Raw genomic sequence first — 16230 nt, 5'->3', positions numbered from 1 at the left:
CCAGCTGGGGACACACATTTTCTAATTATGAAAACTGTGAACAACTTCAAAGCTGATGAACAATTTTTTTTGACCCATGGTTCCAAATTCACTCTCATCTTCATCAATTTTTTTAAAGATTGTATTTATTTATCTATTTAATGTGAACAGGAATGGGACAGAGGGAGAAGGAGAGAAAGAATCTCAGGCAGACTCCCCTGTGAGTACAGAGCCCAACGTGGGGCTCCATTCCACAACCCTAAGACCGTGACCCAAGCTGAAATCAAGAGTTGGACGAGTAACCGACTGAGCCACCCAGGCACCCCTTGCCTTTGTCAATTTACAAATGTAAATTTGTAAATTTGATGTGTTTCTGTGAGTCTCATCACTGCATACAAAACACTGGATTTCTCAGCCCTGATTTTTTTTTTTTGTTCCATACACATCTCTGTGTTAGGAGCGTTAACTACTTGTCATTTTTAATAGGAGCCCAGTGTTTTATTGCCTTCATGCTCTATAGTTTACTCCTACTGTTCTCTCAAATTTAATATTCAGATGGTTTCTAATTTTCCACCTTTATGCGAATAGCAGTATCATAGATTATTTTGTATAAACTGCATGTTTTTTTCTTTATTTCCTTAACATTTATTATAAAAATAGAGTGAGGCATTTTCACGCTCTTGATACACAGGGCCAGACCATTGTCTCAAGAGAGGACCAGAATTAAGATGTAATACTACGAGCAATTTTTAAAGAAACGATTTTCTCCATAATCCTGGCAACTCTGGCTGTTTATCATGATGACATATTTTGCCGATGTAATGGTTGTGCAAAGTGACCTTAAAGTTAATTTACGTTTTAGTACTGACTGTCAACATTCTGTCCTCCCAAATAATAACTTTGGGTTAGTATTTTCTCCCTTGGTTTTGGAAGTTTACCTGCTTTGGTTGCCTTCTGGGTGCTTATTTTACAGACATTTCACATGCATAAACATGTTGTGTGATTTCCTTTAGTGAGCTTCTATCCTGGCAGCCTTCCTCTGCTAAGTCTTCTTTAGATCAAGCAATGATTTTCAACCCTGGATGCATGTTAGAGTCACCTGGGAGAGTTTCTAAAACACAGACATTAGGTGCGCCTGGGTGGCTCAGTTGATTAAGCATCTGTCTTTGGCTCAGGTCGTGACCTCAGAGTCCTGGGATCAAGTCCTGCATCAGACTCCCTGCTCAGTGGGGAACCTGTTTCTCCCTCTCCCTCTGCCAGCTCAAACTCTCTCCCTCTCTCAAATAAATAATAAATAAAGTCTTTAAAAAAAATACAGACCTTAGCCGCATTAGAAGTATAGAAGAGGAGCTGTTGGTTTCCTCAAACAGATAAAGACCCCGAGGCCTGGAGACTTGATCAGAAACTAGAACGTCAGTCTTTATCCAGTGGCTGATGCTTTCAAGCCAATAAATATTTGTTGCACACCTACTATGAGTTGGCCACTCTGCTAGGAAGGGGGGAGGCCCAGGTAAAGTCTATGGTACATACCTTCAGCAGGGGTCACACCATTGAGAGGGACAGGCAGCTCGTTGTAGCTAGGGAAGTGTAATGGGAGAGATCCTCAAAAGCTTCTTGAAGGAAGCAAGAAGCTGGGTTTTGAATGAAGAAGAGCTACCCAGGTGGAGGGACTAAGGATGAAGGCTTTTGAAGTAGAGAAACAGCATGTGCAAAGACACAGAGGCATGAAAACGGGTAACGTGCTAGAGGCATTGCAGGGGTGCGGAGTGGGAAGAGCAGGGCACGTAGTCGGCCTGCCAGCTCCACCACAGCGTTGTCATCTTCAGCAAGTTATGTAGCCTCTCTAAGCTCCAAATCTCCCATCTATCCCATGATGATCATAGTGCCTGGCTGGGTGGCTGGAGGTTGACCAAATGAGATCTTTATTGAGCCCTAGGCATTATTTTTGGCACATGGTAAATGCCCTATAACTTTGGTTGTCATTATTGAGAAGACGTAATCTTTTATGGAGAAGAGATGGACAGGGGCCTTATATTCTATACTGAGATGATCTGATCATAGAGTAAGGACTATAGAGTAGGTAGGTCACGCAAAGACATAATCAGACAGATTTAAGATAGTCTGGGCAACAGAGGGGAAAATGGACAGGAGAGAGAGGAGCAGAGGCAAAGAGGTCAGGTGACCATAATCTCTCTCCACAACCACAGGAGAGGTGATGGGGGCCTTCAGGTGCAGTGACCACTGTGAGAATGAAGAGGCCAAACCAGAAATGCAGATTAACTAGGCTTGGTGATCTGTTGGATGTGGGAAGGCAGGGGACAGGGAGCGAAATGGGATGTTTCCTCACTCCACCCCCTGCAGGTGTGCTCCTGTGCTTCACCTGATCCAGCAGCCCCAACAATCCCTCTCCAAAGGGGCCCATTGTCCCTGATCTTCATGGCTCCCAGACACTGACTCCCAGGGGTTAGGCAAACTGCAAAGGAAGAGCACAGGGCCCATTTGTTCAAACACTAGCTGGAGGCTACACCTCTCCCCAAGGAAATGAGCTCAGCTTCCTTAGTCTCCCACTCCTGCAAAAGAAATCTCAAGGTTGGTGACTTGGAACCCGCTCGAGACCTTCCCTGCTGACCACCTCAGGCATCCGGATATCCTGGGCTTTTGCAGCATATGGGCCTGGCCCAGCTCTGCCCGGGAAGGGTGGCCCACAGGAGGGATGTGCTTTGTGGAGAGGAAATGGCTCAAACCAGATATTGCCTTGTTTGTTTTCCCTGTGAAGAAAAGAGACCAATTTACTTTCCTCTTTTATTTATTTTTTAGGGATGAAGCAGATATTTTTAATTTCTCTAGTTTCCTGCTGTCTACAGGTGTTTCCTATGGTCTTGCTGTCAGAAAGGCATAATCAGCTCTGTTCCTGAGATTTCTAAAACGTCTCCCTGCTGTGACCTCAAATCCCCTTGGGGCGAGGCAAGGTGACTACATGGCCCCTCCATAACCTGCTTGTGTTTCCCACCATTCACCTGTGGTGCAAGCGGGGGGGTTGCTCCTAATACCCCCTGGAGAGGTGCCAATGGAGAGAGAGGGGAGGAGGAAGTCTCTGGTTCCAGCAGCACTCTGGGTTTTGATTCCCTGGCTATTGTGGCATTCATGACAGGGCTGCCCAGTAGCTCCAGTAAAATTAGTCTTTAGTTTTCATTTGTAGGACGGTTCTCTCACCTCCAAACAATCATGACAGACTCTGTAGAACAACTATTGAAAAGGCAGAAATACTTGTTTTTTACCCCAAAAAAGTTATGCACAAACTAAAACTTTGGGGAAAGCATCGTGTTTTTCACGCACCAGAGAAGCCATTGGTGATGGGAAATCTTTTATAAAGTGAAGGGACCATCAGTAAAGCAACATAGTCTGTCTCAAACTACCTATTTTACAATACTCATGAATCTATGGAGCCTCATATCTGTCTTTCACAAGGAATGTGACTAATATTTATTGAATACTTTCATTACACAGCTTCTCTTTTAAAACCTTCACCACCATTCTGTGAGTTGGGTATTGCTGATCTGTTGTACTGAACAGGAGACAAACGCTTAGACTGCGTAAAAGGTCTGGTGGCTCCACAGGGCAGGAGCAGACCTCTAACCCAGGTCCCTCCCTCTCCTGTCTACAGTGCACCCTCATCCCCCCATAGAATTCCATGAGGAGCCCATAATGCCTGTAATATTATTTAGTATTAAGAGCAATGAATCAGTGATGTCCTTAAAATAATTAAAAATAAATTCACATATTAAACCAAAAGATACCTCCTGGGATAACCCAGGAAAACAGGTCAAATAGGATAAAACGTTCTTCCCATAAATCAGAAATAACAAACCCCTGGATCATATGCTGTAGGCAAACATTTTCTCTCCCCAGCAAAGCTTTCTTTTTTTCTTTTTAGCTAACCTGACATTAAAAAGTAAATTCAATAGATTATATTTACAAGTCAGCCTTGTAATCTTATCCTGAAAAATCAAATTATGTGAACGATCTTTTGAGAAATGACTCAGTGTGAGCCATGTAGGTGGTGGACTGGTGCAGAGTGGCACCCCTTTGGTGTGAGTGGGCAGGGGTCTCCCCCAGTGCCCACCCACTTCTGTGCATTGCCTGCCCAGCCTCTGAGGGCATTGGACCTTGCAACACTCACCCTAGATGCTGCAGGAGAGGGGTGTGAAAACAGTGCACAGAAGTGCACTCAGGATCAGAACAGGTCTTGCACACTGGAAAAGTCTCTTCATATCATCGACATCTGGTGTATGAATAGATTTCATAGAAGGGAGGATGGCTGTGTCATATTAAGAATTGGACTGCCCAGGGCCACCTGGATGTCTTCGGTGGTTGAGCGTCTGCCTTTGATTTGGGGTGTGGTCCTCGGGTCCCCGGATCAAGTGCCACATCGGGTTCCCCATGGGGAACCTGCTTCTCCCTCTACCTGTGTCTCTGCCTCTCTCTCTGTGTCTCTCATGAATAAATGGTTAAGATCTTTGGGGACAGGACACCTGAGCAGCTCAGCAGTTGCGTATCTGCCTTCGGACCAGGGCGTGACCCTGGGTTCCCGGGATCGAGTTCCACATCAGGCTTCCTGCATGGGCCCTGCTTCTCCCTCTGCCTATGTCTCTGCCTCTCTCTGTGTGTCTCTCATGAATAAATAAAATATTAAAAAAAAAAAGATCTTGGGGGGAAAAAAGTCAGACTGGCCAAATTTTGAACCCAACCCTACTACAGGGCACATGACTCTGGGAAGGCTATTCACTACTGGGTTTCCTTGTCAAACAGGACTAATAGTATAGTAATTAATGTCTTCTTCACATGGCTATTGAGGGGATTAGGCAAGGTACATCCTTGATGTGCCTTCTGCAGACTAAGCACTCAATCAATGTTCATTCTTCTCTTCATTTTCCTTTTCTAAGCTGATAAACACATGACTTCCCTGGGGACATAATCTATTTATCACCAAAGATGTAAATAGCTATATGGTGAGTTGTCCAAAATCTGTAGAAAATCAGGGTTTGGAACCCAAAGGAAATTACCTGTTTCTCCTTTGTCTTGTCTTATAATTTGTATTTTTTTTTTCTGAGTATATGCTGAGCTGGAAGGGGACATTTTGGCTTCAGATTGATCATTTCCTTGAGCAGAGACTGTATGTAATAGCAACGCAACAGCACTTAAAAATGTATTCAGGCCTCCTCCAAATGGGGTAAACTGGCCTAAATTTTACTAACCCTAAAAACAGCTTTGAAGAGCATATATTTAACTTAGTGACACAATATCTTTTTTTTCCATTTTATTTTAATTCCAGTATAGTTAACAAATAGGGTTATATTATTTTTAGGTTTACACTATAGCAATTTGGCCATTCCATACATCACCAGGTGCTCATCACAGCCCACCTTGCCTCTGGTGACCATCAGTTTGTTCTCTATAGTTGAGAGTCTGTTTCTTGGTTTGTCTCTCTCCCTTTGCTTGTTTTGTTTCTCAAATTCCACATGAAGGTGAAATCATATGGTATTTGTCTTTCTCTGACTATTTCACTCACTATTATATTCTCTAGCTCCATCCATGTCGGTGCAAATGGCAAGTTTTCATTCTTTTTATGGCTGAGTAATATTCCATTGTGTATATATACCACATATTCTTTTTTTAAATTTTAAGCAGCTTTTATTTCCTTTTTTTTTTTTTTTTGCAACTTTTATTTCCTTTGAGGAGGGTGCACCATTCCTGGAAATACTGCAATACCAGGTCGATGTGTGGAGTGGACAGAGCAAGCTCCTATTCTGTCTCCTAATTCCAAAAATCCATTTAATATATTGTCCTTGGATAAAGGATGTATCAGATATTAAACTGATAAGAACAGATACTACACTTAATCTTAGCCAAAAGGCCGAGAAGTGATATATGTCACATATTCTTTATTCATTCATCTATCAATGGACACTTAGGCTGCTTCCATAATTCCGCTATTGTAAATAATGCTGCTATAAATATTGAGGTGCGTGCATCTCTTTCAGTTGCATTTGTGTGTTCTTTGGATACCTAGTAGTATGATTGCTGGATTGTAGGTTAGTTCTATTTTTAATTTTTTGAGAAATCTCCATACTGTTTTCCACGTGACTACACCAGTTTGCATTCCCACCAAAAGTGCAAGAGGGTTCCCCTTTTTCCACATCCTCCCCAACACCTGTTGTTTCTTGCATTTTTTATTTTTAGCCATTCTAACAGGTGTGAGGTGATAACTCATTGCAGTTTTGATTTGCTTTTCCCTGATGATGAGTGATGTTGAGCATCTTTTCATGTGTCTGTTGGCCATCTGGATGTCTTCTTTGGAAAAATGTCTGTTCTTGTCATCTGCCTATTTTTAATTGGATTGTTTGTTTTTTTGGGTGTTGAGTTATATCAGTTTTTTATATATTTTTTGGATACTGACCATTTGTTAGACGTCTCATTTGCAAGTATCTTCTCCCATTCCATAGGTTGCCTTCTAGTTTTGTTGATTTTTTTCCTTCACTGTGCAGAAGTTTTTATTTTGATGTAGTCCCAGTAGTTTATTTTTGCTTTTATTTCCCCTGCCTCAGGAGACATAACCTAGAAAACTTGCTCTGGCCAGTGTCAGAGACCTTACTACTTGTGCTCTCTTCTAGGATTTTTATGGTTTCAGATCTCACATTTAGGTCTTTAATCCATTTTGAATTTATTTTTCCATAGGGTGTAAGAAAGTGGCCTAATTTCATTCTTTCACATGTAGCTGTCCAGTTTTCCCAGCACCATATGTTGAAGAGATTGTCCTTTTCCCATTGGATATTCTTTTTCTGCTCTGTCCAAGACTAATTGTGACCACATAGGTGCGAGTTTCTTTCTGGATTTTATATTCTGTTTCTTTGATCTATGTCTGTTTTTGTGCCAGTACCATACTGTGATAATTAATAGTAATTAATTAACGTAATATAATTATATAATATAACTTTGTAATATAACCTAAAGTCTGAAATTATGATAACAACACAGTATCTTTACGGAATTACTGACTTCATCTCCTCCTTTTCCCCCTCCCTGGGTATGTGTCCTGTCCCCTGACACTCAGGCCTTGGCTTTGATATTTTGAGAAGACTGTCAGGGGAGCTTGGGTGCCTCAGCTGGTTAAGTGTCTACCTTTAGCTCAGGTCATGATCCTGGGGTCCTGGGATCAAGTTCTGCATCTGGCTTCCCTTTGAGCAGGAAATCTGCTTCTCCCTCTCCCTCTGCCCCTCCCCTGTGCATGCTCATTCTCTCTCTCTCTCAAATAAATGAATAGAATCTTAAAAAAAAAAAGTAGACTGACAACTCACTCTAGAGTTGTTTTCAGGTATTTGTTCCCCTGCTCAAACCATACCTTCCAAGAAGATTTAGGGAGTAAAGTTCAAAACACTCATTTCAGTATTTTTAACATTTTTCTTTTACGTTTATCTTATTATAGGTCTTGGCAGCCTTTCTTTCTTTTGAAAGCAATCATGGGTGGGGCGCCTGGGTGGCTCAGTTGGTTAAGTGTCCAACTCTTGATTTCAGCTCAGGTCATGATCTCAGGATCCTGAGATTGAGACATATCTGGCTCTATGCTCAGCGAGGAGTCTGGTTGAGATTCTCTCTCCCTCTCTGTTTGCCGCTCTCCCCGCTCACACTCTCTCTCAGATAAGTGAATAAAGGGACGCCAGGGTGGCTCAGCAGTTGGTCTGCCTTTGGCTCAGGTCGTGATCCCGGGATCTGGGATTGAGTCCCGCATCGGGCTCCCTGCATGGAGCCTGCTTTTCTCTCTGCCTGTGTCTCTGCCTCTCTCTGTGTGTGTCTCTCATGAATAAATAAATAAAATATAAAAAAATAATAAAGATAAGTGAAAAAAATCTTTAAAAAAAGGAAAAGAAAACAATTACAGGCAACCCTATAAATCAATTCTAATTTATTCATTCAAATACACACATATAGTTTGACATAACTGAAATCATAGCAAGCCTGCTGGTTTTTTACAGGCAAAGTTTTTCATTTGATTTGACTCCTCCAAATCCGCTTCCCTCCCCACACCCCAGCCTCCAGAAATGCCCTATAGGATACTTCATGCTCTGTAGCTTTGTAAATAATTGCTTATACAAACGCACTCATGTAGATATATACATACACACAGTATGGGGGTGGGTTGTTTAGCTGTTGCTTTATAAAACTGGGGCTATATGATACAGTATTCCATGCATCTAACTGTTCTCACTTTACAATTTTTCATGGATGTTTGGAGTACTCTAATCCATTCTTCTTAATGGTTTCATAATAACCCGTTATGTGAATGGACTATAAACCTTTTCCCTCTTTATGGGTATTTGTTGTGTTTCCAGTATCTTGCTGTTATAAACTTTGCTGCAATCAACCTCCACGTCCTTATATACTGGGTCTTTTATGTTTATGGAGTAGATTCTCAGGAGCATGGGCCTGAGTTACAACGTTTATGTAATCTAATTTAATAAATGTTGCCAGATAACATTCCCAAAAGGCTGTAACAACTCACATTTCCTCCAGCAACGTATGATGGTTCCTTTTTCCCAATTCCCAAACAGCAATAGCTACTTCTCTGTCTTCCCTCTTGCTTCCACAACCCCCCTGCCTGTCTGATAAGCATAAAGAAAAGTCTCAGTGTCCATTTATAGTTCTCTGACAACTTATAAATTTGAGCTTCTTTTATGTTTCTTGGACTTTGGGGGTTTGCTTTTTTCTGTGAATCGCTTATTTATAGATACATTGTTCTTGTCATTTTGTCAGAGCACTTTATATAACAGACACCATCTCCTTTTCATCTGTGTTACAAATGCTTTCCAAATCCATTCTTTTCTCTTTACTTCATTTATATTATTTTTGCCATAAAATTTTTACTTATTTTATAGCTAGAGGGGCTTTTTATTTTTTTAATAGCTAGGATTTCTCCCTTGGTTATAAAAGGGAACTATTTCATGTTAACACTCTTTGATCCTGTACTCTGCCGTTTTAACCTACACTTCAGCTAATTAATCTCAGTGCCTTCAAAATGTCATGAACCCAGAACCAGGCGTGGGAATTCAGCAAAGCATACTGGGCACTGTTATTCCAGGCTCCCCTCAGGCCACGTGTCTATTCTCTGGCTAGATCCTATCGCTGATACCAGTCTGGAATGTTTCTCTCTCCAGCTCTGAGCCTCTGTCTTCTCTTCCCGCCCCTGACAGCTTTTCCTTCCTTTTACCAGCTCTCCTCTATATTTTGCCCTTCTTTCTGCCAGAGTAGATGTGAACTGTCCCTGAACTCTCCATGTCCTTGCTCCACGGCCTTTGAGGTCACAGGGGCAGCCTAAGCCAGATCACCCACCCTTCCCTGAACATCCAAACCTTTCACCAGAAGGATGTCTGCATCACCATGGGGGCTGCCCTAGTACCTCTTTGCAGTGGGATTTGCATCATAAGAATTCAGGACAAATGGGTGCCTGAGTGGCTCAGTTGGTTAAGCATCCGCCTTCAACTCAGGTCATGATCCTAGAGTGCTGGTATCAAGCCTGGGCTCCCTCTCAGTGGAGAGCCTGCTTCTCCCTCTCCCTCTACTTGCTGCTCCACCTACATGTGCTCTCCCTCTCTCTGTCAAACAAATAAAATCTTAAAAAAAAAAAATTCAGGACAAATGTTTTTCTTTAAACTCCAGGCCAAATTTAACCCTTCAGGATAAATTCTCAATGCTTTGGCTTTATGTTTACTAATAGCCTGCATTTATTGAGCACTTATTATGTGCCCGACTCTGTGCTAGGCACTGTACCTTATGCTCTCACTTGATTCTTAGACAAGCCAGTGGGATATAAATGTTGCTATTCTCACTTTATAGATGAGGCCTCCAAAATTTAAAAAGATTAAGTTGCCTGCCTATGGTCACATAAGGAGCAAAGCAGGGATAAGAATCAAACATGTCTCCAGAACACTATCTGTAAGCACTTTCTGATCCCATCTTACCCTGCATCCTTATCTGGCCACTTCTTCCTGAAGCTTCAGACTCAGGAACGCATATAGACTGTGCTGCTCCTTAGGCCTTAACCACACCCCACACGGATACAGCTTCTGTGTCATTGTCCTCTTAATTCACTCCTCATTCACTCTGCTCTTGTTTCAAATTTCCCCAAATGCACTAAACAGAGCAAAGATCATGACTGCATTTCCCTATAGCCCCTCCCCTGCAAATTCATTGGTTGATTGCTTTTTATTTTTTGTTTTAATTCCAATATAGTTAATATACAATATTATATTCATTTCAGGTGTACAATATGGTGATCTAACAATCTTATCATTACTCAGTGCTCATCACGATAGGTGTACTCTTCATCCCCCCCACCTCCCCTCTGCTGACCACTAGCGTGTTGTCTTTAGTTAAGAAGTCTGGTTTTTTTGTTGTTGTTGTTCATCTCTTTTTTCCTTTGTTCATTTATTTTGTTTCTTAAATTCCACATATGAATGAAATCATATGGCATTCATCCTCCTGTCTGACTTACTTACCCTAATACTCTCTAGATCCATCCATTGTGTTGCAAATGGCAAGATCTCATTCTTTTTAATAGCTGCATAATATTTCATTATATACATATATATAATATATATTACATTTCTTTATCCATTCATCTATGGATGGACATTTGCATCGTTTCGGTAATTTGTCTATTGTAAATAATGCTGCAATAAACATCAGGGCACATATATCTTTTCAAATTAGCGGGGTTTTTAAATATTTTTGGGCGATTTTATTTATTTATTAATGAGAGACACACACAGAGAGAGAGGCAGAGGGAGAAGCAGGCTCCATGCAGAGAACCCAATGTGGGACTCAGTGCCAAGTCTCCAGGATCACGCCCTGGACCAAAGGCAGCGCTAAACCACTGAGCCCCTGGGCTGCCCTCAAATTTTGTTTTTTGTTTTCTTTGGATAAATACCCAGCAGTGGAATTACTAGATCATATATAATTCTATTTTTAATTTTTTGAGGACCCTCCATGCTGTCTTCCACAATGGCTGCACCAGTTTGCATTCCCACCAACAGTGCAGGAGAGTTCCTTTTTCTTCACATCCTTGTCAACATTTGCTGTTGTATTTTTTATTTTAGCCATTCTGACAGATGTAAGGTGCTATCTTATTATAGTTTTAATTTGCATTTCCTTGGGCAGCCCCGGTGGCGCAGCGGTTTAGCGGTTTAGCGCTGCCTACAGCCTAGGGCGTGATCCTGGAGACCCGGCATCCGGCATCCGAGTCCCAGTCAGGCTCCCTGCATGGAGCCTGCTTCTCCCTCTGCCTGTGTCTCTGCCTCTCTCTCTCTCTCTCTCTCTTTCTCTCTGCGTGTGTGTGTCTATGAATAAATAATCTTTTAAAAAAATAATAATAATAATTTGCATTTCCTTGATAGTGATGTCGAGCATCTTTTCAAGTATCTATGGCCATCTGATTGCATTTTATTTTTCAGGCACTTTCTCTCACCTTCACTAAAATGAGGCTTAGCCACAACTTCTCTGGGGATATTAAATCTTCTTAAATCTCACTTGGCTTTAAAATACCTGCAGTGATGAACCTAGGAAGTCCCTGCTTAACTTAAATGTCTTGACTACCAAGCAAGCTCTAACCCTAAAAAGGGCCAGTTCTTGGCAATATTAAGTAAAATTGGTGGAAATCAGGAACAATAACCATTGGCCTATAAGACACTTTGCACACACATTTTATTTAATCTTCATAATCATGCTGTGTAGCAAGTCTCCTCGTTTTACAGGAAATGAAATCTAGAAGAGACAGGTCCCTGCTGACATCTGGGCAGATCTGGAAGTAGACTGTACCTGGGACTCTGGGCCCTCACACTGCATCCCCGTAGCCTGTGCTTGGAGAGCAGACTGGCCGGACCAATTTGACCTCATTACCAGCACCGTGTTGACCCTGAGATGGATGTGCCCAGCACAGCACTTCCTCTCTACTTTCTGCAGGCATTAAGAAGGTCCTTTGGTCCCAGATCCTCTATGTGTGAAGGGGTCTGGAAGCCAGTGAGAGTGGAGCCACCTCTCTTGGAAAAGCCATAGCAACAGCCCTCCTGGGCTCCCTGGAGGCAGTTAGCAGGTGTGTGTGGGAGTCCTGGAGTGATGGGATTAAGTATTGCCTGGGGTGTCCACAGCTCCATTGTCAATAAGAAAAACCAAATCATCCTGTGAGTCATCTGCCCAGACACCTACCTAGGTGAGGAGCAGATTGGCTGGTATCTAAAGAGAAACTTCTTGTGTGCAGGCGGTGGAGGATGGAACAGATGCAGAGAAGAGGCTAGCAGGAGGAGGTTGGTTTATTTGTGTCTTAGGCCTCATACTCATTGCTTCTTTGGCTGGGATCCATATATTTGTGTGCTCACTACTGGAAGGACCCTTCTTGGGTTTCCTGTGAGGAACTTCTGCTCAGAACCTGGGGCCAAGTACCCTGTGGAAAGGAAGATCCATCCTCCTTCCCATGCAGGGGGTCTGTGTGACCCCTAGGGCTTCCCTGAAGACCCATGAATTCTCAGGCCCCTGGTTCTTGCCTTCACCCTTCCTGCTTCGGAACTGCGAGGCTCTCCAGATGGCCAGGGTGCAAACCTGTCCCCTAGGTGTAGCAGGTAGCAAGAAGATGACCTGCCAAGGGATCCTGAATGAAAGAAAAGTATACTTGCAGTCACTTGTTTGTAGGAGTTCCCCAAAACACAGACTTTAAAAGAAAATCAGAGTGAGGATTATTCTTTGCCCAGCTGGGCAGCAGCACAGGGTAGAGACTGAGATCTCTGTATTCGTTTACTTCCCCTATCCCCACCCCCCACCCACGTTAAGGTCATGCATCCCTCAGCCTCCTAACCCTACCCCCTCCATCTGGGGTATCAGTTGTTCTTTATTCCTGGGTTTTGACCCACTTTCTCTTTAAGTGCTAACTGCTTCCTAGACTATTTGAGCCATGCCATCTTGCTCTTCTGAGACTCTTCTTTCCAACAGAATTACTGACCCCAGTTTGCTAATTTGGAATGAAGAGATCATATCACATTACCCATTTGATTCCCAGATTGAGAATGGGAGAGGGCTCCACTCTTAGACTCTTCTCTGAAGAAAGGAGGAGGAGAGCTGTCTGGGAGGGTGTCCCAGGTGGACCACTGCATCTCCAGTTTGCTCCCATTCTGCCTGAACTTAGGCTGTCTGCCTCCATTTTTATCTACATAAGAAAGATGATCTAAGCGTTCCCAGTTTTCTTCAGACTGGTGTTAATGGGAAAAGAGAAAGATCCAGCTAGCTCCAGAGGCCTTAGTGAGCCTCTCATTTCACTGATGAGGAAACAGAAGGGCAGGGAGGGGCGGGGAGTTCACACAGCTACCCTGACTGTGGGGTCAGTGGCCTCCCGCCTCCAGGCTGCTCAGTTCTTGAAATAACTCATCTGGATATTCCCTTCTGCAGGACCGAACATGTCTTCCCAGAAACTTAACCCCTTATTCTTAATCCCTGCACCATTTGGACCCAAGCACAGTCCCTAGAGAGCTGCTCAAGCCATTGAGCCACAGTAACCACAGAGGGCACCTGCTCCCACTTGATAAATTGTCCTGGTCAGACTTGGACCTGCAGGGGCAGACACAACCCTCACCCTCTGGCTACGGGGCTTCCCTTTTATGGCCCCTTCATGGTGCAGGGTCCTGGGTAAAAGGCAAGACCCTTCCCCACCTACAGGCCTGAAGCAGGCTTCCCTCTGGTGGCTGGTCCTGTCCCCATTAACCCACTCAGCATCCCCAAGACATCCACATGACCCCAGCCCATGAATGGCCCTGCTGTGAGTGAGACTCTTTGTGGCTGGAGTCCAGAATTACACTCGAGTTAGCCAGTCTGCTCTTTTGCGTGATTCAGAAGATTCCTGTTTGTAAATTCCCCTGACACTAAGATGCAGTGCCAACCTACCTGGTCTGCCAACTGTTCTCCAGGGTGAGAATGAAAATGACTTGGCAGCAGCAGATCCCTGCCCAGCCCTTGCGTTCTTCAACACCAACTGGCAACAACCCGGCATCCCTGCAAGGAGCGCAAGGAAGTCCATGTTCCAGCTAGCCACCTAGTGTGTGGCAATCAGTATCTTAGGTGACAACAGTGTGAGGGAAAACTTATTATGTGCCAGGCATTATTGCCATTATCTCCTTTGAGTTTTATAACCCAAATAATATACTGTAATCGATGAGATAAGCCTTATTTTACAAGCAGGGAAACTGAGGCTCAGCAAAGTTAAGTGACTTGCCTAAGATCACACTTCTAGTAAGAGGCAGGGTTTGGATTTGAACCCAAACTGTCTAATCAAGCACTAGCTCTTAGCATCCCCATGACCTGTAGGGACTGTTATTATTCGCATTTTACAGATGAGACTCTAAGCAGGTGAGTCAATTGCCTGAGATTCCCACCACCCATGAATAGGAAAATCTTGGCACTTCAGATTCTGTGCTTTCTTCACCATTCTTGCTTCACAAGTGCTGGCAGCTGTGCTGAGCTGGCAGGAGTGACTGAGTGTGGCCCCTCCTAGAGGCTGCCAGGGGCTGCCAACCTCCAGCAGCATGGCGCCTTCTGGCCAATGCCATTGGGCCCTTGGGACTGGCATCCTGGGCTAATCTGGGTCCCCGAGCTGCAGCACAAATGAAAGGCAAACTGATGCAGATAAAATGCAACTCACCCCCTTTAAAATTTTTAATTTGGGGACACCTGGGTGGCTCAGTGGTTGAGCATCTGCCTTTGGCTCAGGGCATGATCCCAGGATCCAGGATCGAGTTCCGCATCAGGCTCCCCTTTGGGAGCCTACTTCTCTCTCTGTCTATGTTTCTGCTTCTCTCTTTCTATGTCTCTGATGAATAAATTAAATAAATTTTTAAAATAAATAAATTTGGGGCAGCCCAGGTTGTTCAGCGATTTAGCGCCACCTTCGGTCCAGGGCATGACCCTGGAGACCTGGGATGGAGTCTCACATGGGGCTCGGCTCCCTGAATGGAGCCTGCTTCTCCCTCTGCCTGTGTCTCTACCTCTCTCTCTCTCCGTGTGTCTCCCATGAATAAATAAATAAAATCTTTAAAATAAAATAATAAAATAAAATAAATTTTTATTTTTATTTATTTTTAAGATTTTTATTTATTCATGAGAGACAGAGAGAGAGAGAGGGAGAGAGAGAGAGAGAGAGAGAGAGAGAGAGAGAGAGAGAGGCAGAGACACAGGCAGAGGGAGAAGCAGGCTTCCTGCAAGAGCCCAATACGGGACTCAATCCTGGATCCTGGGATCACACCTTGAGCCGAAAGCAGACGCTCAACCACTGAACCGCCCAAGTATCCCAAAATGAATAAATTTTTAATTTGACGAGTACTTTTTAAAAATGTTTTAAATGCTTATCACATTCATAAGGTAAAATTTATGCACAATAAAATTCACCTATTTTAAGTGTACAATGTGATGTGTTGACAAACTATATACAGTCAGGCAACCACCATGACAAGGTATATATTTTTTTTATTTTTTAGATTTTTATTTATTTATTCATGAGAGACTGAGAGAGAGGCAGAGACATAGGCAGAAAGAGAAGCAGGCTCCCTGTGGAGAACCTGATGTGGAACTCGATCCCAGGACCCCATGATGATGACCTGAGCCAAAGACACTCAACTACTGAGCCACCCAGGTGCCTCCCACCACTACAAGATATAGATCACAATCAAGGGATATAACATTTCCATAGCCTCAAAAGTTCCCTTGTACTCTTTGCAGTTAATCCCCTGTCCCCTACCCTTGGTCCTAGATGATCAGTGATCTGCCCTCAGTCATTATGCTTTGTGTTTTATTTTTTTTTAATATTTTTTTTTGCTTTGTGTTTTAAAAATATTATGTAAATGGAATCGTACTGGTAGTGTTTTGTGTCTGGCTTCTTTCACTTGGCATACTGCTTTCAAGACTCATCTATGCCCTTGTGTGTATCACTAGTTCATTCCTTTTTGGTTGAGTAGTATTCTGTGATATGACATGCAATGTGTTTGTTTACCCACTCACCGATTGATGGACATTTAGGTTGTTTCTAGATCTGGGCTATTTATAATAAAACTGCTATATTTACATATGAGGTGTTTTTTTAAGATTTTATTTTATTCATTCATGAGAGAGAGAGAGAGAGAGAGAGAGAGAGAGAGAGAGAGAGAGAGGAGGCAGAGACACAAGCAG

General features: G+C 43.1%; 1 protein-coding gene and 1 non-coding gene across 3 annotated transcripts in view; one reads left to right on the top strand and one right to left on the bottom strand.

Annotated features, from left to right (window-relative positions):
- RCSD1 (RCSD domain containing 1) overlaps positions 1-16230 on the top strand; it is a 70542-nt gene that overhangs the window by 20080 nt on the left and 34232 nt on the right. The gene's annotated exons all lie outside the window — the stretch shown is intronic.
- On the bottom strand, positions 5715-5905 carry LOC129509174 (U2 spliceosomal RNA). The gene has a single exon (XR_008664288.1). It is a non-coding gene; the product is annotated as a U2 spliceosomal RNA (small nuclear RNA).

The sequence above is a fragment of the Nyctereutes procyonoides genome, unplaced genomic scaffold, assembly GCF_905146905.1.
Source record: "Nyctereutes procyonoides isolate TBG_1078 unplaced genomic scaffold, NYPRO_anot_genome, whole genome shotgun sequence".
Classification (NCBI taxonomy): domain Eukaryota; kingdom Metazoa; phylum Chordata; class Mammalia; order Carnivora; family Canidae; genus Nyctereutes; species Nyctereutes procyonoides.
Note: the sequence above shows the minus strand (reverse complement) of the source record. Positions and strands in the feature narration are given on the sequence as shown.